General features: G+C 42.4%; 1 long non-coding RNA gene across 1 annotated transcript in view; it reads left to right on the top strand.

The window, feature by feature from the left end:
- The window catches only part of LOC123280767 (uncharacterized), a 61179-nt gene extending 37252 nt beyond the window's left edge, over window positions 1-23927 (top strand). The window contains exon 6 of the long non-coding RNA XR_011498063.1: window positions 22196-23927. This is a non-coding gene — a long non-coding RNA (uncharacterized lncRNA). The remainder of the gene's footprint in view (window positions 1-22195) is intronic.
- The last annotated feature ends 902 nt before the right edge of the window (window positions 23928-24829 follow it).

The raw sequence follows: 24829 nt of genomic DNA, 5'->3' as shown, positions 1-24829 counted from the left end.
TCTGAGACTGAGTCTAGACTCAGAGGGAAAAAACAAACAAAAATCTATGTTGAAATGGCAATTTCTGCTGAGAGTATGGTGGGAAAGTTGGTAGGCTTTGTCATTCTGAGCTTAGATCTAAGTGTTCTTGGTTTCTGAATCTGTTTAAACCTCAGAACACAAGAAAGGCTGCAAAGGATGATAAAGCAGTTGACTTTGTTGGGAAATGTAGATGCTAATTTTGTATTAGGCACCTAGAGCTCTCTGGAGAGGAGGCCTCTGCCAATCTAATGAATAAATAAAATACAAATAAAGCTTCACATTCAAGCCTGTGTGCCCCAGGGAGACAATCTCTTGGAGTTCAATAATCAAGATGCCTGGAACTCTGTGCTGGACCTGTCAGGGAGACCTGGCTACATCAGTGCCCAGACTCCCAGTGCCTATCAGCAGCAAATCTGGCCCCAAAGAAAGCAAATAATTAAGCAGGTCATTAGGAAGCCTATAAAAGTACGGATATGCAGCTACGCCCTGCCCTGCCGTTAACTTCAAAAGGTGACCAAAAGGCAGCGATTCTTTGTAGCAAAGGAAAAAGCAATGGAAATAGTGAAGTCTCATGACACCTAAGGGCTACTGGGATGGGTTATTCCACAAAAGTCTGCTCCAGCCCCAGCAGGCCAAGTGGCTTCCCCATTTGCTTGGTCTGTGCTCGCAGAATCCGCCCAGAGTGAGGCTGTCGCTGGGGTCTGCTCTGCCTCATAACTGTAGCAGGGGCTGGAGGGGGACAGGGTACTCCCCACAGAAGGCTAGCAGACCCGGGAGTCCCAGAGCTTGCCCTTTGGCCTTGGCTGGGGCAAAGCTGTGAAGTGTGCCTCTCCATTTCCTTCCTTCAGGGTCCTTCCAACTTTCACATGTCCTGTGACCTCAGATTACCCGGGGTCTTATTTGGGCAGGGAAGGAGAAGCAATTAAACTCGCTCACACTCAAACATAAATGACCCACATATCCTATCTAGGTTCATTAGAAATTTCAACAGTTTTCTAGAAAGAGGATAATATTTAATGGTGGAATTTCAGGCACTGTGGCCCTTATGTGGGGACAATATTTTAAACTCTTAGAAGCCTGCTTTTCCTTGTCCCCAAACCTTATTTCCCATTCAAGTACAGGTAAAACCACTCCTGTCTGCCCTAATGTAATGTAGGCTGACAGCTCCAGGCCGGTGCCAGATTCTTCCAGCTCCCATGTTCTAGGCTTAAAATGGACTCTCATGGTTGGGCTGGAGCATATTGGTCCCAAAGCATCCTCCAGTCCCTCCCAATTCTAATCTGACACCCTGGTTTGGGATGGTAAAAGCAAGTTAGAAATGCCAATAATGGAGAATTAATTTAGCTGGAGTAAGGCTACTCTAAGTGTTCATTTGGGAAAGCAGTCAGAATATTTTCATTAATTCTTCCTTCCCCTCTGTCCGCCCTCCTGCCATCAACTGGAAATAACATTTCATTGGGTCCAGTTTTTCATTTTTAGAAGACCTGTGTTCCTTTACCAAATTTATTTATCTAGTGGAGCCCTGATGTGATATGCTTTTGAGGAAGGACAACACTGAGTTGGTGTAATTATTTCTTAATATTTAAAAGCTCCCTTGGTTAATGTGTTTTCAGGAACAAGCTGTTAAATCATTAGGGATGGTGTTTTGTGGCCTTTTTCTAAGCAGCAGCTAATGCTGACTTGAGCTGTTGGGCTTACAGACCACCCCAGCCCGAGCTCCCCTTTAACACACTGCTAATGGGCTGGCCGCCACCTAACAGGCCTGATTACTAGAACTATTGATGGATGTGATCATAGTTGAAAATTTTTATTTAAAAAAGAAAACTAAAGTAAGTTTCTTTGTCAAACTTTATGGTGTACTCTAGGAGCTCAGGGAAGGAGAGGAAACTTCTGGAAGCTGGAATCCACAGGTGACTTAAGGACTCCTTCAAATGTGCTTATTTGTTGCAAAAAATTAAATGGTGGAGTGAGAGCAATTTGAGACAGGAGAACAGGATAAAAATTATTCTGTTTGGGTTCCAGAGAAGAGAACCTGGAGTAAGACATGACAGACACAGTGAGGGGAGCTTCAGCTTCTCTTAAGGATGCCTTTTCTAACAGACAGGACTACCAAGGAACAGAAGGAGATGCTCCTGCAATAAGGAATTCCACATCGTTGGTGGTATTCAAGAAGAGTCAGGGAGAATACAGCTCTTGTAGAATAAATTCACATACTGAATAGGAAATTGGCGTGGTTTCCTCCAAGTTCCTTTGCTAGGCTAATATCCCCTTAATTATTTTGTGATTCAATATGGAAATGGAAAAAACAGGAGCCAAGGATTCAAGGTGAGTTGCTAGTGGAGGGATCACTACCATGGACAATGTTCATGGTCAAGAATACTAGTCAGGTTGGACAAATCTATGGACGGGAATGGGGATCACAGTCTCCCTGTGCTGTCCATGTCTAGGTCATCTGGTTACTTCGAGCAAAGAATAGTTCTCCTGATGGGCTTGAATGGTGAAGAGCAGAGGAGCCACAGGCCCCAAAATAACTCCCTCCTGGTCATGAGTGTCATCAGTCTTTCCTAACAGACGTTAAATCATTTCATAGTCTTCATCTTTTCTTTTTTTTAATCTAGGAGCAGCAAATCTACTTTAAAAATTTAGTACCTGTGATGGTGTGGGGTGATTTCAACTTTTATTCAAGTTTTACTGTTTAGCATCTTGTTTTGATTGGAATTGAACTAATTTCCTTCCAGACAGTGATAGTGGACCTCAGCTGAGGGGATGGCGGTTTCATGGCACTCACATTGAAAGCTTTCTGAGAGAAGGTGACAAGCTCAGCCTGGCTATTGTGGCCCAGAGCTCTTTCCCCTCACGGCCCATACCCCAGCAGCCTCATCTCCACTTCCTTGTCCTGAGGAGCCAACGTGGAGTACAGACAGGCTTCTGCTGAGCTGGCTATCTCTTCATCACCTGGTTTCTTTCTTGAAATTGCTGTCATTTTGTCATCTGAGTGACATCTTAATGCAGCCCCATCTGCACGAACTGGTGACAACAACATGCTTATGACATTCTTCCAAGAGGTCAAATCATATCCAAGAGAGAAAAAAAGGTAGTCTTGTGTTTAAAGAAATATACAAACATGCACACATATGAAGCAAGCTTTAAAATTTCAGTTCATTTTCCCTTTACCTCTTTTCCGAGGCGTAATTGTGATTGTTTCCTTTTCCATGTAATGTTTTAAATGAAATCTTGATTAAATTTATGTCTATGTGTAGATATAGAAATTTGTGATGGTATATATGTTACAAATTAAACATATGTAAATACACAGGAAGAAAGAAAAAAGGATGAAACTCAGAAGTAAATAACTTGCTCTATTAAGGAGAAGGAAGTGGCACAGACAGGTGGATTAATGCTGTGCACTTGAGATTTTTGGAGTCCATCTTTGTGTGGAACAGTCTTCCTTGAGCTGGGCTTTGGAAAGAGTATGGAACAACTTGGAGAGGGGAAGTGACCGGTTCAAGGTCAAATGGCTAATGTGCTGTGTGTAAGAAAGTGAATACAGAGGACAATTGCCCACTAGATTAACCAGGCCAAGATATGTGACATGTAAGGAACTGCTGCATACGCTCAACATCTTTTGGCACATTGGTAACCCCAGTTATTTTATCAGCTGGTGCCATGCCACAAATTGGGGATTGGAATACAGAATAAGTAAAGCCACTCTTTCTGCTATGACACTTCTTCAACTATAAAGAAGGACATATTATGCCTCTCTAACATATTCTAAGAAACCTAAATAAGCGTGGGAGAGAAGAGCTGTGTACTAACTGTAGTGGGAATGGCTCTAATGGAATTGAGTTCACCAGCCATGGGGCAAGGAACCACCAAATGAATTGAACTCAGTTTAATTGCTGCCACTCTACATATTTTTAAATTATCTCCTACTAGAAAAAGCAAAGCCAATGAACTTAGAAAAGGAGTGCTAAGAAATCCAATCTGCTGTGAAGCTAAACATAAATGATTTTTAACCTATTTACTGCTGGAGATTATCTGTGCCAGTAAGACGTCTAATAGTATTGATAATAGAAAATGAACTTGACCTCCTCTGGAGAGACACAACTTTCACTATCAGAGAAAATTCGAACACTCACCTTCCTGGCTGGCAGATCTGAATCTCATTTTTGTGGCATAGATTTTTGTGTTTAGAGAGTTATTATTTATTGTTTGTTATTTCTTGTTATTTATTATTTGACATTTGTCAGGTACAAATCTTTATGATGATGATCTAGGAAAAGAAGGCATTTCCACAGTACTCATAGTAATGTGATGCTTTCCCTCAGAAGATCTCAAAGACATTTCATTGATTATTATGGAACTTTCACTTTAAAAAACAAGGGATTGCCCTTCAGAAACATAGAATGTTGAGAGAACATGTTGGCCCACCCTGGCCTCTGTCTCCTGGGATGCTCGGAGTGTGGGAGGCGACCCAACCTCTGGTCTAGAGTTCACAGCCAGTATCTATGTTGGAAAGAACTAGGGATATTTAGTTTGGAGAAGAGAAGATTCCAGGGAAACATGGTTACTGTCCCCACTTGTGAAAGGAACTGTGGAAGATGAGTTAACTTTTTCTGAGTAACTACAACATAAAGGGCACTCTGCCAGGCATTTTCTCATGTCTTATGCAGTCCTCACAACAACCTTATAAGGCAGATCATTTAGATAAGGAAACCAGAAATCAGAGTGTCTTAGTAATTGCCCAGCTAGTAATTAAGTGGCAAGGCCAGACTTACTTCTATATGACTAAGAATTCTGAAATCCTTCCACAACCCATTATTAATCTATATTTATCTATCGATAAAACTAGGGCTGGTAGGCAGAAATCACAAAGCAGTTGATTTTATCCCACTCAATATAAGGAGGTGATTCTGAATTTCAGAGTGGTCCAGAAATAGCAGGATCAGGGGTGGGTGGATGGAGAGTCATCTTTCTGGAGGCTGCTGGATGCTGACTCAGCGTGGGTCATCATTTCCCAACGTATGTTCTACAGAATCCTCTGAGGAGTGGCAAAGGAATGGAGAAAAAATGGGAGTGGGAGGAAGAAATGGGCTGTGTGGTTGAATAAGTTCTCAAAATGCTAAGTTAAAACATGTCATTTCCTGGAGAATTTCTCCAAGCCTTTCCCATGCTAATTGCAATGTGTAAATCTACTAAATGATCTATAAAATGTAGAACTTATTTGACCATGAAACCCCTTTCTCCTGCAATATCTTCAGGGACTAATGTTCAAAAGAATGTAATCAGAAATTGCTGTTGTGGAGTATGCCAAAACACCATATGAGAGTTGGGTCAGAGGACCTCCAACCTTTGGCATTTCTTTCACTTATTTACTCATTCATTCACTAACCAAGAATTGCTGAGCGTTTACCAGGTGCCAGCCTCTGAGCTAGGCACTGGGGAAACAAAGATAGTAAGATCTCATCTTCTATTGCCCCTCCCAACCCTGGTCACCTCGCTGTGTCCCCTCAATCCACCATCCCTCCACTCCAGCCCCACCGGCCTCCTTTCTATTCTGAAAACACTCCCTCTGGCTTTCTCACGTTTCTGCACTAGCTGCTCCACTTCCCAGAAGGCTCCTTTTCCAAATATCTTTCTGGCTAACTTAGACTCCCCCTGCAAGGCTTTGTTCAATGCCACTTTCTCAGTGCAGTCTGCCCTGCCTCCCCTGTCCCTTGGGCATCTCTGATCCCTCTTCCTCTAGTCTAAAATCTTTTCCATGGCCCTTATCCATTTCTAGCATAGGATGTAATTAATGTCGTTATTGTTATTGTTGTCTCTCTCCTACACTAGAAGGTAAGCTTCATGAGATCGTGGATCTTAGTCTGTTTTGTTCACTAATATATCCCAGCACCTAAAACAGCTCTTGTGATGTAATAAGTGCTCAATAAATATTGGTTGGATGAATGAATGAAACATAAAGTTCCTATCCTCATGGAAGTGATTCTATGAACAACCAAGATGGCAGAAAACTTGTGGGGTTCATTATTTGAGAGTTTATTTTATATATATATATAATAGAAAATGCAGATATGTTTCTAAATTTTTGAAATTATTTTAATATTCAACTCAATATATGTATGTATCTATATACACATAGATACATACATGTGTGTATATACGTGTATACAAATGGATACATATATTGAGTTGAATATCAAAATAATCTCAAGAATTTAGGTAATATTCCAAGTAATAGATTCAAAGAATAAAAACATCAGGTACCAAGGACAACTTGCGTGCTTTAGGGGCATCCCTAAACGTTAAGCGTGATGTCCTTCACACCCAAACCTTGCTGATATCTCTCCCAGAGGTCTGGAAGATTCAAGTCTGATCTAGAAGTGCATTTATGGCCTATTTATATTTTAAAATCCGGGAGGTCAAAATCAGGTGACGGTGAGTTGAGTGCTCAGAGCTTCAGGATGGTACCTACTCAAAGGTTTCACTTAAACAGGTTAAGATTCACTATGATTTGACTTTTGTGCCTTTCTATATGGACATGGAAACTAGAGGCTTCTAGATCTGTTCTCCCCAGGCAAAACAATCATATGCCATCTTCTAGGTGCTGAAAGGACCCTAAAAAAGTGTCATCGGACACAAGTTAGCCTTTTTGCTGACACGGCTGTCTGCTTATACATTTTAGAAATCCACTACTGTCATCAGACAAGTGAAGAAAAGGGATTTTTTTTAATGAAATTTTTGCTTAGACTAGCCTGGGTTTACACAAGGGAACATTTTGTGCCCCCCCCCCCCACCTCATTTAAGGAGGAGTAAAGCCGTGACTTGAGTTCCAAAATAGCTATCACACCTTGAACTACCACGAGCAGGATGCTGACCGCCACCCAAACCCAGTTCGGCTTAGACTTCCTGATACGTGTCCTTCTAATTATTGTTCTCAGCTTCTGAGAAGAAAAGGGCAGAGAGGTGAAGGTTTTATTCTAAATCTGGGGGAGAGTCATGCACTGTGAGAAACAACAATCTCATTGTTATTTTTACCTTCATATTTATGGAATGGTTGTATTTTGTTTTATGTATCTACATGGCAATTTAGAAAAAAATATAAGTAACAAGCGTTAAGCGAATTAGAATACTTAATATGGGTTTTGAACTTCTGCCAGGAGTCTGCTCCAAAGCCAGTCCTTCCTATTTGCATTGTTGCATTTATCCATTTCCAAACATTACAAGATCCATCTATCAGATTCTGTGTAAATCCAGCACACAGATAATTTGTAAAAAAGCTTTCTTTCAAAATGTTCTGCGGTTTTTCTAATCTCGGCGCTTTTCTAATTTTCTAATCACATAACCTTGAAGTCGAAAGACACAGCCTGTGATAATCTGTGTACACTGTCTTCATTATTATCACAGACATTTCTGGAAAAAAAAAAGAAAACACACACACAAAAAACACACACCAAAAAAAAACCTTTTCCGCCCCCCACACATTCAAAGCTGCCTTTAAAGTCCTACTTTAGTCACAGTTCAATCAGATCCACATTAGTCCTACTCATCAGACAGAAAAGTGTTCATGAGCATAAGGGGGATATTGACTTTAAAAATTTACTGGCGAGGCGTTCAGAGCCTGCAGGAATGTCAAAACTCCAACCTGCATTTTGATGTTTTTGCCTCCGGTTAGTCTTGACTGACATGCTTGGAGCACTTTGGTCTGTGCTCTGGCATCCATTAACTGTCCTTGACTCAATGTTATCCAGGCCGTTATGGGCAGCTCGGTGCCTAATGGTTTCAGTGGATTAGACGCCCCAAGGTGTAAGGAAAACTCACGCCCGGTTTTAAGGGATCACATTGGCTATTCTTGGCTTCATTAGGGGGGCATTGTTTGATTCTAAATAATGAGAGCCTGTTAATTATTATTCTGATAATTGGGCCTCATGTGGGAGCATGGCAGAGCGCGAGGTGTTTTAAAAGAAAGCAAGTTTGAAAAAGGGAGAAAGAAATGTCAAGGTTGAGATGTCTTTGAGAGGAGTTTGTTTATATGCAAAGTGTTTTCACCTAAGTGGGGACGTGGTGCTGGCTGGAGGAGCGAGGAGGAGGCCGGAGCGAGCTCAGGTCTATACTTACTTCAGCTACGGTGGATTACAAAATTACTACCTTGGGCAAACCATTCAAAAAGGCTCACCAATCCCATGACTGAACCTGTAATTCCCTGCAAAGAGACTGGGAATTGGTTTTTCTTGTAGGGGAGAGGGATCGCCTGGAGCAAAAGGGTCCTGGTTGAATCCCATCTGCTCTCTGGGGACAACCGCAAACTTTGTTTCTCGATGTGCTGTTGTGTTTGCTATTTTCCCATCTATCAAATGACAACCAGATCCATTAAGGGTATCACGATAAGACTGCTGCCTGGTCAGACAGCAGGAGTGGCTGTCTGTCCAGGATGCACAAATGTCAGGAGTGCCTGAGGTGGCAGGGAGCACGTGACCTTTGTGTGGAAGGAGGTGGTGGTGGTTGGGGGGAGGTTTCCTTGGGTAAGTCAGTCCCACATGAACCTCTGAGTTACTGTGAAAATTTTGCTTTTTCGTCTATTCGAAAGTTAAAAGGACTGCTTTACAGTATTCAATCCGGACTTGGTCTCTTTCTCCTTGGTGAGTATTGTGTTATAGCCTTCACATTCATTTTTCATTATATTTATGCTACTCATGTAATTGAGAGAGAGAAAATTCTAGAATCTGTGAGTGCACACAATATTGTCTCTTTCCTGGAATCCAAACAACCACCCACAGTGTCTCTCTCCACTTGAAGGAAGGGTTGGGTTTAAAGAAATGTCTCAATTTAAAAGAAAGAGGGAGAGTTTGGGGTAAGGTAAACTTGCATCTGAAGCTTTAACCTGGGTTTTTTTTCAGACTTACATAGACTTCAGGTAGAGCTGGCCAGCTGAGATGAGAGCTGGCCTGCCTGTAGACCAGGTGACAGTGACCGACAGGAAGAGAAGAAATAGAGAGAAGGCCCATACTCGTTTTGAGTTCCAGGGCTATGTTCACATGACTTGGCTTGGTTCTGAATCTCACTCTTCCAATTAAACTGGAGAGACTATCAAAAGTGCGTGTTCAAAACGGTTACATAGCCTGGAGTTTTGGACTTGCCTGAGCCTTCTTCACAGGGCTCTGTGATTCTCTTTTGTATGTGTGAATGTTCTTTGAGATGCACCATGGGAGGTAGAACAGGAGGAAAGGGTGGGAGGGCCCGGGGCACAGTGTTGGGGAATTGAAGAGTTAGTGGCCAAAACAGGTGATCTTGTCTGTGATCTCTCAACTGTTCCTCACAGCTTCAGTGCCTCTCATAGATTCATCAAAATGCCACTGCACTGCACTAGAACATGGCATACTAAGTGCAGAGCTACCAGAAAGCAGAGCCATCTTGGATCCTGTGCACCGGGAATTATTAAAGTCAGACTCGGTCAACAGAGGTCGGTAGGGAAGAACACCAACAAGCAAGTGGAGACCTAGACCTCACCGGCTTGCTCATTCCTTAAGGGACCTTGAGCTTAACTAACTATCCTGGGTCTGCTTCCTCATCAGTGAAATGAAGTTATATATCTGCCTTCAAACCCGATAGGGTTATTATGAAGCTGGAGTGAGGTTCAAATCATAAAGCAATTTGTAAAAGTGAAATACTACATAAACATAAGGTCATACCATTATTTCCAGATAAATTAGGACGTAGGGATTTCTAACCCCATCCCCTTCCTCCCCTCTACCTCCCATCTTGCTGCTTTGCATTCTTGTCTTCTCTTTACTCAGTGGATCAGCCGCCTATTGAAATGCCCATAAGAATGTAAGAAATTTCTTCCATCGGAACAGACTAATGACTCTTTGGAAATAGTCCCTGGCACAGTGGCCTACGTGCAAATATTTGTTAGATTTAATGTAAATCATTGAAGCTAATGTTTTGTTGATGTCTGGAATACAATGAGTTTGTTAGCAAAGAATCAGTCACTTTTCTGACCAAGATCTTGCCCTCACCGGTGAAGAAGCTAAGACTGACTACTCCAACTTCGCTTTTAAACAAGATTCTATGAGTTTTTAAAACTCTTTCTCTAGCTCTTTATATTTTTAGCCTACCTCATTTCTTAGAATTTCAAGTTCTGGCTTTCATTTAACCATTTTCTTTTTATCTGTCCTGGAAAAGCTGCTTCTCTGAGGAACAATGAACAACGCCTTCCCGGGATTATTGAATAGGAGTGGCATTAGCTTGTCCAGAGCCTTGTATTTCATAGACTTACTACCATGGTTCTCCAAGGCCTTGGCTTTCCCAACTGATGGGTCCTAATTTTTCAGTTTGTTTTCATACAGAAGCCTCTCTCTCTCCTTTGCCTGAAGAGCCAATTGCCACTTTCATCAGATGTTTTGCCACCTTATGATTATTACAGAAACCACAGCCTCTCTCTGGAGAGCTCACAATTTGCTAAATGAATGGACGATATAGGATTAAGGGCGGTGGGTCAAAGACACTCCCAGATGAAGACACTATTGAAAGGAAGGAATAAAGCTTTGTGCATCCCTAGAGCGTCCCTATTGTAAGTAGGAAATGTTTCTCAGGTTTACCCGTTTACAGTGATGTCATCTTGTGTCTTGACATTCACTCAGGCAGATGAGTGCCAAGGTCTTTGGTGCCTTTGAACTTGTACAAATCATTCCTCTTCAGTGACCGTGACTCAGAAGCCAATCTCCACAGCTGCTGCTCTGCTGTCTAGATGGCAGGGCATTTATGTGTCATGGATGAACCCTGGATAGTGGATGTTATGGTAAAACATATATTCTCTTTCTCTCTTTTTCTCCCTCTCAAAATAGTTATAGAGTGCTTCCTCTGCTTTTTAGCTGAGGTTACATTGACAACCCTTCTAAACTTAGCATTTCCTGTCACTCACAAAGTTATCTGTATTTCAAAATAGCGTGTTCCTTTTTGACGGCATGTTCCCTGAGAAAAGGGGTTCGTCTTCTCTGTCAGGCCTCTACTCCATCTCCCTATGCCTTGCTCACTAATGATGATGGAGAGAAAGTCATAAATACAATCCATCACAGGCTCTGTCTAGGTAAAGATCACTCGAATGACCATGGGATGGATTAAAAACTGAAGTAAATATTTAGAATTAGGCATTTGAGCTGAATAGGAATCCAAGATAAGCCAGTTTGGAATGTGGTTTGTAATTGTGCCCAATGCCATCTCACCTCCCCCACATCATCTACTTGTGGGTTCACTCTTATTAAATTATCTACGATAACTTTGGAGTGCCAGGTCAATTCACCCCTTCAGAGAAACCCTGCTACTCTTCCCCACTTTTATCCCAAGGAAAAGTGATTAGGCTGGTTGAAGAAAGGACACATTCCAGAAATTTTAGGTTATTATGCTTTGGATTATCCATACCATCAAGTTCCTCTTACATTACAGATAATTGAAAGTTGTTATTTTAAGAGAAAATAATTTTTCTCTGACCTTAAACAAAGACACCTTCATTTAACAGTCATGAGTAATAAAAGCCAATCTAAGTTTGACTTGTTCAAAAGTTGCCAGTAGGAAATTGTGTGAGAAGCTAATGTGGATGGCGTTAGGCAAATTTGTGAAAACAGTATCATCAATTCTTTTCTCATTTTTCTTGTCACCGTTCTGGTAGATATAAGACTTAAAGCAATTGGTCACACTGCGCTATCAAACAGACTTGATAGAATATCTTATCATTTTAAGGGAAGAATTTTTATCCCATCATCTGGGTCCAGATGGTTTTCCAAAGCTTCTGTGATTTGCGAAAAAATTTGTCTAAGGTTAGGAAGAGCTGAGCAGGCACGGTGGGCTATGTGGTCACATAGTGACACAATTACTAGTCAAGACAGATTACCTGAGTTACAGCAGTTCAACCCAGGCATGTGGCCTTTGGTTCAATTTGAGTTACCTTAGCAGTTCATGAAATAGCTCAGGCTTACTTCTCTAGAATTCTATAATGCTAAACTCTTTCAGGGTCTGTGCCTGTATGCACAAATGTTTCCATTAATTCAACAAATATTTCACATCAGATTAGAATGGGCCAGGCACTCTCCCAGGTGCTGGAGATGCGTGGCTGAACAATGTAGACACAGTCCCTGCCCTTTTTGGCTCTTACAGTCTAGAACGGAAGGAAAACATAATTAATAATTGATGTGCAACAGAAGGAAAAAATACGCAATTGCTGTTGACTAAATTCAAACCATCTTTTCTCAAATAAATTAGTTCAACTGAATTCTACCCTTTTCACTGTCATTCTTTTACCTCTCTCTGCATGGCTTCTTCTCACTGGGTTCATAGTAAGGGCCAAGTGACTGTCCCAAAGGAGACTAGTCAAGTCTCAAGCTCCCAGGCCTTTATAGAGATAAGCTGTTGGGCCCTCCACCTCCAAAAAGTTATTTGAGGCAGAGAAGGTTTTAACGTCTACCCCCCCAAAAAGGAAATTTTTATATGTCTATATGTCTATATATGGAGAATAGAAATCTTAGACATTATCCAGACAACCCTATTTTTCAAATTTGTGTACCTCAGTTGTCTGACTGAGACCAAGCTACCTACATCCCCAAGCTCAGAAGTTTCCATAGACAATTTATTAGGGGGTCAGATCCAGGATTTTAAGACAGAGTTTGTAGCCATCTGTGTGCTGTCAGATGGGTGACCAGAATTGCCCTCTCCTGAGAATTTGTCACCATTTGGCATGATTAGCTCTAAGTTTCCTATAGCTCTCATTTTCCTCACAGCTGCTGCATGGCTCTGATAAGTGTGTGCAGAGGGGTGTGGGAAGGGAGTCAGGGGGAGGAATGGAATTTCTGTGGCTTTGGATCGCTTTGCTATTGCTTTGCTATTTTCAAACTCAGAAGAAATGCGCAATAGGAAATAGGTCAAGTTTAGCAGAGCTTTCTAGTAGACTTAGAAGACTTTGATTTTCATCTAAGTAGATGATAAACAGTAGCTTCTAACGTTGTTAGTTTGGCATGTCTAGCTGGTAAATAAAATCTTTGGCACAAATATACTACACACAGAGGAACAAAAATTGTTTTTCTTTTGGTAAGATGCGTTGCCTCTTTAGAACAAGCACATTCCCTAGGCTGCATGGGCAGCAATGAGTGAGGGAAAGTTTGGTGTCACTACACATCATTTCTACATCCTGGGCCAAAGCAATGTCTTCATGATCCTTAAAGTGCTGTTGGGTCACTCAATTCAAGAAGATATTGAAAACCAATCTTTTTACAGAAGGGACCATTTGATCTGGTAGCCCCTTATAAATAGCCCCTGTGTTTTTCACCATGCTGTATGGGATGGATTGATGCAGAACTGTGAAGCATTCAAACCATGTCTTCAGTCTTCTTTTGCCTCCCTTCCTAAACCTGATTCCCTTCTACTGGTATGCTGGCTCCACTCTGTCATCACTGTCTAGTTTCTTGACTGTACAGTGAGCACCCCTGCCCCACAACTTGATTTGACATTTCCATTCATTGTTCCATATAAGTATATTTTATTGAGCACTTGCTCCATATTGGATCATCTACTAGGCCCTTTCCATGATTATCTCAAACACCAATAGTCAGGTACTCTTATGATCTCCATTTGTCAGATTTTCTAAATGTTACAAAAATTTTACAAATGTATTATATCTAAAGTAGAACTCTTGCCGCTTCTTAAATTCCATCTTCCTCATTCACCTTGTTCTTAAACCAACTCCCCAGAGTCATTTTTGACTCCTCTCCTTCCCTCAACCCCACATCGAACCCAGCAACAAGTATTATCAACTCCATTTTCAATATCTTTCTCAAATCGGACCATTTCTTAGGAACTCCATTGTTATTCCCTAAATTTGAAGAAGATTTTCATTAACATTTCCTCTCCCTTGAATATTTCTCTCTCAGACTTTCCCCTGGCTCACACCATCTCTTCACTGAGATTTAGGTAAGATATCTCCTCAAAGACCTCTCTTTACCCACCTTATCCTCCTTCTCACTATGTCTTTATCCTGACTTAGTTATTTTTATGGTCGCTTTAATTATTTTTCTTAGTGCTTACTCTACTATATTTCTCTGTTTATATTCTATCTCCCCTGGTAAAATGTAAGCTTCCAAGGGGTAAGGAATTAGACTCTGTTATTATGTAGAACACAGCCTGACACAGAGTAGACTTCAACATACTTATGAATGAATAAATAAACACAAGAAAACACAAGCCAACAGAGATCGAGCAACTTGCCCAAGGGTACACAACTACCAAGTGGTGGAACCAGGACTGGAGCTTATGTCAGCTCTGCTAAACTAAGTTTCACTCTCTTTTCCTCCCCATGAGATCACTCCTGGATCCTGGTTTCTCAAGAAATCCAGTGTCTAGCCCAATTCTCTCTAAGTAAATGCCTTACTTCTTATAGGTCTGTAGACTTCTTTAAAAGGATGCCTGAGGACGGCAGTTTGGTTATCCAAAAGAATCAATCTCTGATTCCAATTAGAATTCCAATCACTAAGGAAGAAGAATTGGGAGATAGTTTAGAGGGCTGTCAGGGAGGGAGGCACTGAGATAAGGATGAATATCCTTCTCTCAAGTCATACCAGGAAGGTGGATCCGTCTATGCAAAGGGTGGACTAGTGTCATCATCCTTCACACATGCATCACATATACACCCAACAAAGGTGTTTCACTCATATTATCTCCTTGCCATCCTCAAAATAACCCTTTAATGTTAGCAAGTGAGGTTCCTTGTTCCCACTTTACAAAAGAAGAAAAAGAGTCTCAGAATGGCTTTGTGAATTTGTCCAAGGACACCTGGTCAGTATGGCAGAGCAGGAAATGACGTCTGTGTCTTCTGAATCCTAGTCAGAAGGTCTCTACTCACTGCACAGAAATGGAATCTCATTTCTCTGTGGTCCCTCTAACAGTGTGAAGCATGGAAATAAGAAACTATGTGTTAACAAGGAGAATACCTATGAAATGTGGTTTATTTGAGGGGGGAGGGAGAGGGAATCATCTTTTCATCCAAAATAGAACAATTTTGGTATAGACTTGAATGCTAGTGCTATAGTAAAAAAAAAAAAAAAAAAAAGTAGACCTGTCTGTGTTTCAGAATTTTTGCTACTTTGACCCAGTCCTAGTTTCACCCACCAACTCCCTGCTGCCTCTGTCAATCTTCTGTTTCATTGTTGAATCTTTCTTTCCTCCCTCCCTTACTTCTCTTCTCCCTGCCTCCTCCTCTCTACCCATTCCTTCCTTCTTTCCTTCCTTCCTTCCTTCCTTCCTTCCCCTCCCTTTTAATTGTTGGACTAAAGGGGAGTAAAGGGTAGAAATATTTTCATGGCTCAAAGTTCTCTGGTCTCATCCCTTGGAGCATGATCCAATTACTTGTGCTGCCTATCCATACAGACTCGGCCTCAGGCTGGTAGGTTTGTTCCCCCCATAATAATGCTAAGAGCTTCAATTGTATTAAGTATCTACTATATAGTATGCAGTGTGATGATGGCTTTACATTTATTGTGTCTTTCAAAACACAGAATGAGGCGTTTTTACAGATAAGGAAACTGAATCTAAGTAATTTGTCCAAGCTCACATAGCTAGCAAGGGGCAGAACTAGATTATAAACTCGTAGCTGATTCTAAAACTTGTTTTAACCACACTATCAGGTCTTGAAATTACGTGTGTGTATGTATCCCCATCCATGGCAGACATTGCTAACCATTCCTGATAGCTTTACTACTGAGCCCAGAATCTTTCTTAATCCAGCCCTTCAGGCCGCCACCAGCACTTGTTTAGAGCTGGCACAGAGATAATACTCTTTGCCATTGCTGCATTGTTTTATATTATCAAAATAGTCCTGATCTGTAGGACTAGAGATCTTACGATTTTGTTCTGGGTTTATTTTCTCATTTTATACAGTTGTCATAGTCTCAGTATTTCAAGAACAGACCTACTGACAGCTCCAAAGATGCTCTCCTTCTTTTTCAGACTTAACTCCCATTCCTATTTTAAGGCCTGTGAAGTTTCCACGAGCCATGCCCTTTCTCTGGATGTAAGTGGACCACTTAGGGTCAGCAGGTTGAAACCCCAGGCTATTTGATAATCATCCATTTGGCTTATTTGACATAACTACCTTTGTAAAAAGAGCTATAAAGTATAGGATTTTTGATGTCACACCTACCAATGCTACATAATAAAGTAGCAAGTTCGGGCTACTAGATCATAAAAGAGAAACAGATGGTCAAATATAGTTGACCGGTTTCAAGGAAGTGGCATATCAGATCAAGCCACAAATGAAATGCTTTGCACTTGATAACATCTAAAGGAGCAGCTTCACCTTTTTCATGTTTTACTTTCATGAAGTGCATCAGGGATTGGTAATTATTTCCTCCACACTTAGTGTCTCAAGGCCCTAAGGGAATAGGGAACAAGGAGGATGAGAGAAACATACCACTAACGGTATCAGCAAGCTTATGAAGAGTGAACTGACTTAGGATGGGGAAGCAGGTGGGAAGAAGGAAAGTGAGGCGAAGCAGGAATTTGCAGGACTGTGACCTGCATCTTTGGAAGGCAGTGCTCAGCCCCCTCCCTGTTGAAAAGCCCCATCCAGTTATGACTCTCCAAGTTTCATCTAAGGGTCTGCCATGGGGCATGAGCACTGTTCTGGGCTCCCATCACTGGGTCTCAGTCCAGCTCTGCCACATGCTTGCTGTGCGACCTTAAACAAGTGACTTAAGTCCTCTGTTTCTCAGAAGCCTCATCTGTAAGGGTGGATTCCCAACTCTCTTTGGAAATCAGAATCATCCAGAGAGCTTTTTAAAATATAGGTGCCCACAGCCCACCCTCTGCATTTGGGATTCAGAGGATGTGGGAAGGAGCTCAGGGAGGCATCAATATTTTTACAAAGGTCCTCGGGAGAATCAAAACCACTGGATGGGTGATCTTAAGGTCCCTGTGGCTCTGACCAATTTCATGCCTCTGAGGTTCCAAGCAGAGAGCAGGATGAATAGGTGGGCTTACCTTGGTGGACCCAGCTTTAACATATACACTCAGGGTCCTGTGAGGTCCTGTGGGTTTAGTTGGAAACCTCAGAGCTGCCAGTCCTTAGGAAAGTGGAAATGGAGGGACCTCCTCCTTGGTAAGAGTTTGCAAGTCTAGCTGGCTGTCAGCATCAAGTGGGTGCTCCAAGTATTAGAAAGTCAGTGAAAGTGAGCTGGTAATTAGCTGAGCGGCTGCACTAGCAGAGGTCATTTCAGTCCTTTCATGACACAGAGCTTCCTCTTCTGCGTGGAGCAGCGAAGCCTTGTTGTGGCCTGGGGTTTTTTCCTCCCACCAACCCTAACAACAAAAAGGAACTTCTCAAGGAAACTCTACAATGGAATTCAAAAGGAACAATAGAATTGGATTGGATTTGTTTAATTCTGAAATCAAGGTCACTAGAAAGTACTACGGCTCTTATTTGTGTGGTTTGGGTTCTTTTTTTTTTTTTGGCAACATCTTTCTTTTCATTTGATGGTCCTGTCATTCCCAGAACTGTGTATGTTACTGATCCTGCCTGTATTCAAAGCTGTTATTAAGTGGAGTCTTTTAGATTTTAGAGAAATGATAATGGTTCCAAAGATGACAGAAAGTGGCAGCTGGTGACAAAAAAACCCCTTGATAAGACGACAACAGTAAATCAAACTACCGCCACTTTTTCGTTTCATGTTTGTTAATACCACCTTGCCTTTTGAAGTTTAAAGCAAGGTTCAAAAAAGCCAGGTGCTGAATCATAATATTAAAGCAAGGAAGGAGCTCCATGAAAGCGAGGAGATCTGAGGGGGGAGAGCAACAAACACAGCTTTCAACTGCCTTTTGTCGGCCTTTCTGCAGATGTCACCAGTGGTTATCCCAGCAGAGGGTTCGGCTTGTAGCAGCGCCTCTGGCTGATTCCCGCGCTGCGTTTCAAGTGTCAATCAAAAAGGAAGGACGCAGCTTAGGTCCTGGTCATTGTCCTGTGAAAAGAGCCAAGCATTTAACATTGATTTAGCTCCCTCAATATACAAAGATAGAGCCAGCTTTGTGCATCGAAAAGGGCCTTTGGCAAGGTTGCTTGTAGAGCAATTCCATTGCATCCGATGCGCCTTGGTTTAGCTGTCATACTGCGGTATCTGGAGCCCTCTGAAAAGTTATTCAGGACTGAATGAGCAAATTAAAAAGAAATAACATGTTTCCCGCAAGAGTGGTGCTGGTTGTGGAAAAGGCCTGTTAGTATCTCTCGGTCTTGAAAATATTTTAAATAATCACACTGAATATGCACTTTTGAAATGGTGACTTAGAGCAAGAAAGGAAGGAAGCCAGAGAAGACCCATGAACGCTGCTCACCCAAAGAGGGGGCAGCTTGGTTCTCGCTGATTCCTCCAACTCCAGTCTGGCCAACTCCATGTGGCCTTCAGGGCTGAAAGTTTAGAACCGTTCCTATTGTGCCTTACTTTTATTTATGTTTCCATTTCCTGTGAGCAGACTCTAGTTTGGCTAAACCTAGGGGGAAAAATGATTACAGCAGCATTTGAGTTTCTCCAAATGACCTTGTCGCTCTTTCTCTTCTCCTTCCTTCTCTTCTTCCTCCTTCTTCTTCATCTCTTCCTCTTCATTCTTCATCTTGCCTTTGTTTTTCTATACAACATCCAATGACAGAATTACAGTTTGGCTTGTATTTTCACTCTTCAACTGCTTGGTCTGGCACCACGTGGACACAGTCAGGGCCAAGTAATGTCACACTTCTCTCTTTCCAAGTCTTCTCCTCCTCGTCACTGAAGAGTCAAGCTCCCTGAAATTTACTAAGTGCGGATCTTGGGACACTTGGTGGTTGACCCAGTTTAACAGCTGCGATTGATGCTCCCTGAATGTTCATGTGCTCTCCTTCATTTACCAGCTTTCTTTGCAATTGGATTGGGGTTCTTGGGATAAGCTTGAGCTCATGGGAATGTGAACAAAGTGTTGTATCACTTCTGCTTTGAGGTACTAATAATCATCATGCTTAGTCCATCCTTTCTTCTCCTTTAGAGGCTGTGTTGAGATGGCAGAGCACCAAGATAAAAGCAACTTCTATCCCTGAGTGAAAACAAGGGACCCCAGACAGTCTCCCAATCTCAGTGAATTTTACATGAGCAAGAAATACACCTTTGTTGGGTCAAACCACTGACTGACCTAGAATCTCAAACATCATGTCTGATATATCTAGTTTAGCTAGAAGTATCCTGACTAGGCACTCATCGAAAAGGTGTGGTTCTGAAATTTTGGCTAGCTAAAGAGCTTTTTCCAGCAGCTGATCTAATCTGTATAAATATAACAATATGATAAATGGAAACATAACAACACAAAAATGGTTCATTTTCCATTTAGCCAAAGTTCTGAGTCCTCAACACTGAATAGTCGTCATACAGAGGAATCACCTCTTCATTTATGCCCACCCATATCCTTAATTCCCTTGGCAAATTGTCCTTTAGTCGTATCTGCCTGTCAACACCTTGACTAAGAATTAACAAACCATTTGCCTCTTTCGCTCTTGAACCCAGGCTAGTGAATGTGACTTACAGGGAATAAATCAACCTTGCTGATGAGTGCCACTGCTGATGGTTGGACTCGTCTCAGCTGCTCCTCAATACCAGTTGGCAATTCTGTCACATGTCCTTGACTAGTTTCTTCTGCCATCCTCTTAGCAGATTATATTACTTTCAATTTCACAGTAAAACAATAAGAGTCATTGACATGGTTTCCCTAAAGTTCCCACCCATACATACTTACAAGTTTTTCTGTGTCTCCCCGCCTTTCTCAAAGAAAGGATTCCTCCTTTCATCCAAGGATGAGCTGCATACCTGTCTGCTGGATCTCATCTCCTAGAACTTTGCTCTGTTAATTACTGCTTTTATTCCTGGAATTTCCATCTTCAATGGCTCCACCTTCCCAGCATATAAACCAAGTTCTCTGTAGGCCTTTGGATAGAGTGGCCTACGCTGACATTTTCGTTTTTCTCATTCCCCAGCTAGTACATGACCCATAACAACCTGGCTTTTATCTGCTCTATTTAAACTGCTCTGGCAAAGGCCACCAATGACCTCCCTGTTATTGCAAAGGAAGATTTAGACCATCATCTTGCCTGCATTTGTCTGTACCATGTAAACCTTTTAAGCACTGCCTTCTTACCTCTTTCTACAAACTTTGTTTCCATGATGTAATTTTCTCCTGGCTTGTACTCTTTTCTCTGGCTTTTCTTTCTCAATCTCATTTCCTAGATTCCTCTCTCTTTGGAGACATCCCTCCCCTAAATGTCATCTCTCAAGCTCCCGTTGTGGCCCTTTTCTTTTCCAACTCATAGTTTTTGAAATAGATGCTGATTGGAATCTGGGAAATGCTGGGTTAAAAAACTCAAAATAGTCTGTTTATTACTAGAAGAATCTTCTTGGCCCAGATTGTGGTTCTGTAACAGAGTACCAATCCCCCCAATACAATTGGGTTGCACAGTTTTGCAGGTAGATATGACTCAGATTGTGCCAAGGACTGCACCTTCACCTATTTTTTTGTTGCTGGGCCTCTGTAAAGAGCCTCTATAGATGAAACCCCTGAGGTCTGTGGCATCCTTTGTGTTGCAAGTGGTTATCAGAGTAGAGCTGGTGCTAGAGGGACAGCCTGGCAACTGGCTGCTGCTTCTTGCCCCAGTGCATTTGAAAATGCACTTATTCATCTCTGGACTTTTGCACTCAAATCCCTGCCTGGAGATCAAGTCCAAGGCAATTCCATAAGAGAGAAAACTACATACCTTTTTCGCTCTATTCCAGAGATGCATCTCTAAATACTGTCTTGCTTGACTCTTGTTTCTGCTTTACATCTTTCCAATGGAAAAATTATTTACCCCACTGCCTCTCAAAGCTTATTATCTGTGTAATTTTACCTGTGAATGTCTTATATTGATTTGACTTGAAACTCCCTGAGTCCGAGATCATGTTCTCTCTTTCTTAAAGCCCTTACATCCCATTCCTAGACACCCACATGGACATTGACCCACATACATACTCGCTAAGATATCACACTAAGGACACAGGGAGAGTTCCTTCTCAACCTTTTCCTTCTTCCTATAGAACAAAACCCTTTTTACTGTAAGGGTGATCTGATGCCTTTATCCTTGAAAAAAAGAAAGTGTGCTGATTCTATCAGAAACTGAGCTTCTCTGGGCATCTCTATGTGGCAACCAGTTCAACCTCCCCCCCTTTTTTTGGTGAGGAAGATTGGACCTGAGCTAAAATCTGTTGCCAATCTTCCTCTTTTTGCTTGCGGAAGATTGTCACAGAGCTAACATCTGTGCCAATCTTCCTCTACTTTGTATGTGGGTTGCCACCACAGCATGGCTTGATGAGTGGTGTGTAGGTCTGTGCCCAGGATCAGGGCCCACAAACCCTGGGCTGCCAAAGTGGAGCACATGAACTTAACCACTATGCTGCCAGGCTGGCCCTATCAACCCTTTTGAGTGAAACCGCTAGTCTTGTATACCAAGTCATCAACTTGAACTGATTGGGTCTCATGGTCCAAATGAGTACATGGGCCACATGCAGAAACACATGATTTTGCAGCTTCCTCCCAGCTTCCTTGCCAGGATGACAACTCAGCTCTAATTCTTATGTTGTGATTCATTTTCAAGAATTAGCCAAGTTTTTAAACTACCACGGACAACAAAGGCAACAAGTCTGTAATCTGGGAAAGGTGAAGTCACAGGACATTAAAAGGAGAAAGAAGGGAAAGTACCACGAATCCACAGACAAGGCAAAGCAAATGTCATATGACCTGTGACTTTGTTTACCCAACTGAGTGTCAGCTCTGAGCACTGGGGGCGAGGCAAGCAGGAGGATGAGGGATGCTTGTTCAGAGACAGTAGTCATCTATGCATTGAGGTTATTAAAGATGGAAGGGGTCTTTGGGGTCTTTCCGTCCAACAACTGTCTTCTTCCAGATGCTCGGCTACTGTGCCTCCTTAGGGCGATCAGGGTCACAGTGTAATGAAAGTCTGATTTAACCACATCTCTGTCATTGTGTCACAACTTCTCATCCCTTTCCTGCGCTCCTAGAATGGGGAATATTTGTTGTAGTTTTTGGCAGCAATTGATCATATCCCTCTTCTGTCTCCTCCACCTTCCTTCCTCAGGTGTTCAGAGTTGAGGCCTCTGAGTGGCAAGGAATAGTGGATCAAGGAGAGAATGGAGGTCACCACTCTCTTGACCCCTCCAAACACCCAAACCAAACATCGGAGAGCTTGGGAAAGTGCCCGGAGCCTTGGGAACCCAGTTAAAGCCCAGGTGGAACGAGTAGGGACAGCCTGGCATGGATGCTCTCACTACAAGCATCTCAGATACTCTGCACTGAATCTGGTCCTGGAATCCTTCCCTCAGGACAAGGATCTCCTTGGTCAGAAGACATCAAGCCACAGCAAGGGGATAACAGATGCTGCTTGGCCTTCTCCTGGTCTGCCCTCTCTTGGTCTGCTTCTGTCTGAGCCCTGCCTCTTGGATTGCCCCTTGCACTCACCTCACTCTGTGTCTCTAGCATGTGTGGGTTTCGTGCTCCTTAGATGCACGGACATCCTGGAAGTATGTGTTTATCTGACAACAAAAGTGAAAAAAAATCAGAACATATAGTTGGAGTCATGTAAATTTAAAAAAAACAAAATCTCCTGCTAGCATTCTGACTACATGGCATCTTGAGTCCTCTGAAAGGAAATTTACATAGGGTGGGGGGCGGGCAGGGTGTGAAGAGAGGAAAAAGGGGAAGGGTGCATTTCAGGACAAGTCTATGAAGGCTGTGTCCACACAGACCAAGACCTGGCTTTGCTCCTATTCGATTTATTGCAATTCATCAGAGCAGTCAAAATTGGTATGAAAATCTGCATTCCCCCTCATCCAGAATAAACTAGCCACCAGGAAAGTGGACAGATTCCATACTTTGATTCTGGTTCCATTTGGCCTTTGCTGCATCAATGACGGAGGCAGATATATTATTGAGGCCATTCTCTTGTTAATTCATCGATGACCTTTTCTACTTCCCACCTCCAAAAAGCTACTGAAAAGGAAGACCATGAGGTACCCTGGCCTTCCAGGGAGGCAGCAGTGGCACAGGGTTAGGGAGGGGACTATGGGCTCAGAACACCTGGAAGCAACCCTGGCTCCAGTACCCGCTAGCTGAGTGGCCTCGGGCAACCTTAACCATGCACCACTCAGCCTCCTCAGCTGTAGAAGAAAGATGGCAGTAAGGAGAACACCTGCCCAGGTGCCGTCGTGAGGATTCGATGAGCTGCTGCCCATAAAGCACTTGAAACAGTACCCGGCACATACAGAGTAGTCATTTGATACACATATTACCACTATTTTATACTGGCTTACAGGACAAATACTCCATTCTCAATAGACAACTGCTGCATTTGGGAGATTAAGAAGAGCCCGTGAAAGATGAATACATGACAAAAAATGTAATGCAGGTTTACTATATAAAATGTGGGGGTGTAGAAGACCAGAGAAGAAAATTAAATCCACTTATAATCTCACTGCCCAGAGATGACTCATGTTAATATTTGGGCATATATAACTTGATATACATAAATAAAATGTATCTTTATGTAAATTATGGAAATATTTAGATTTATATTTATAAATAGTTTTATTGTGTGCACACACAAGCAAATACATGTACATATGTATTTTATTTCATAGAGGTGATACAGTATGTATTATTTATTAGGACCTGCACTTGTCATTTAAGGAAGGAGGGCGCCTTGTGAATCCTCTCCCATGTCCCCATGGCTGACGTCCTCTCTCCCTCCTTTCAGGTCTCTGGTTAAATGTCCCCTCAGATAGGCCTTCTCAGATAAACCCCCAAACCTTCTATCCTCTGGCATTGCTTTATTTTTTTATTTTTATTTTTTTTAAAGATTGGCACCTGGGCTAACAACTGTTGCCAATCTTTTTTTTTTTTTCTGCTTTATCTCCCCAAACCTCCCCCCCGTACACAGTTGTATATCTTAGTTGCAGGTCCTTCTAGTTGTGGAACGTGGGAATGCCGCCTCAACGTGGCCTGACGAGCGGTGTCATGTCCGCGCCCAGGATCCGAACCCTGGGCCGCCGCAGCGGAGCATGCGAATTAACCACTCGGCCACGGAGCCGGCCCCTGGCATTGCTTTATGTTGTCAAAGGCACTTCTGCATGTTTGTCATCTTTGTTCCCCATGAGAATGCAAGCAGTAGCCAGCACGGCAGGGCCCTCTCCTCATGCAGCGCGGGCTCGCAGACGCTGCTCACTAGCTGTTTGTGGAATGAATGCCTATTTCACTTCAACTTCTTTCTCCACTGCTCACACTTTTCTAGCAACTTTGGGACAGATTTCTTTAATCAGCAATTCATGTGCTCTGAGGAAATGTTTTCCGAAGCAAGGTGTGAAAGAGAAGGTAACACTGCTAAGAAATACACACGTGGAAGAGCTCACAGTTAAGCACAAATGATTCTTAAGTGCCTGCAGTTCTCAAGATCATTGTACCAGGTATGTGAGCTCTCTCAGCTATGAAGAGGGGAGCACTTCTTTTCTACTTCTATTTCACTACTTATTTGTGTCTACCTTACATTTCTAGGTTTCTGTGCGCCTGTCTATCCTGCCATTGGAAGGCGAGTTCTCAGGGGCGGAGCCCCAACGAAGCCGTCCCCAGCATCTCTAGAGGACAGCCTCGCCTTTGGAAGGAGCTGAAGAGAAGGGCGTAGGGATGAGGGATTCACGGCGGCTCTGCACTTTTTATTCTG

The sequence above is a fragment of the Equus asinus genome, chromosome 25 (genome assembly GCF_041296235.1).
Source record: "Equus asinus isolate D_3611 breed Donkey chromosome 25, EquAss-T2T_v2, whole genome shotgun sequence".
Classification (NCBI taxonomy): domain Eukaryota; kingdom Metazoa; phylum Chordata; class Mammalia; order Perissodactyla; family Equidae; genus Equus; species Equus asinus.
The sequence above is the reverse complement of the archived record's forward strand: the minus strand, read 5'-3'. Positions and strand labels throughout refer to the sequence as shown.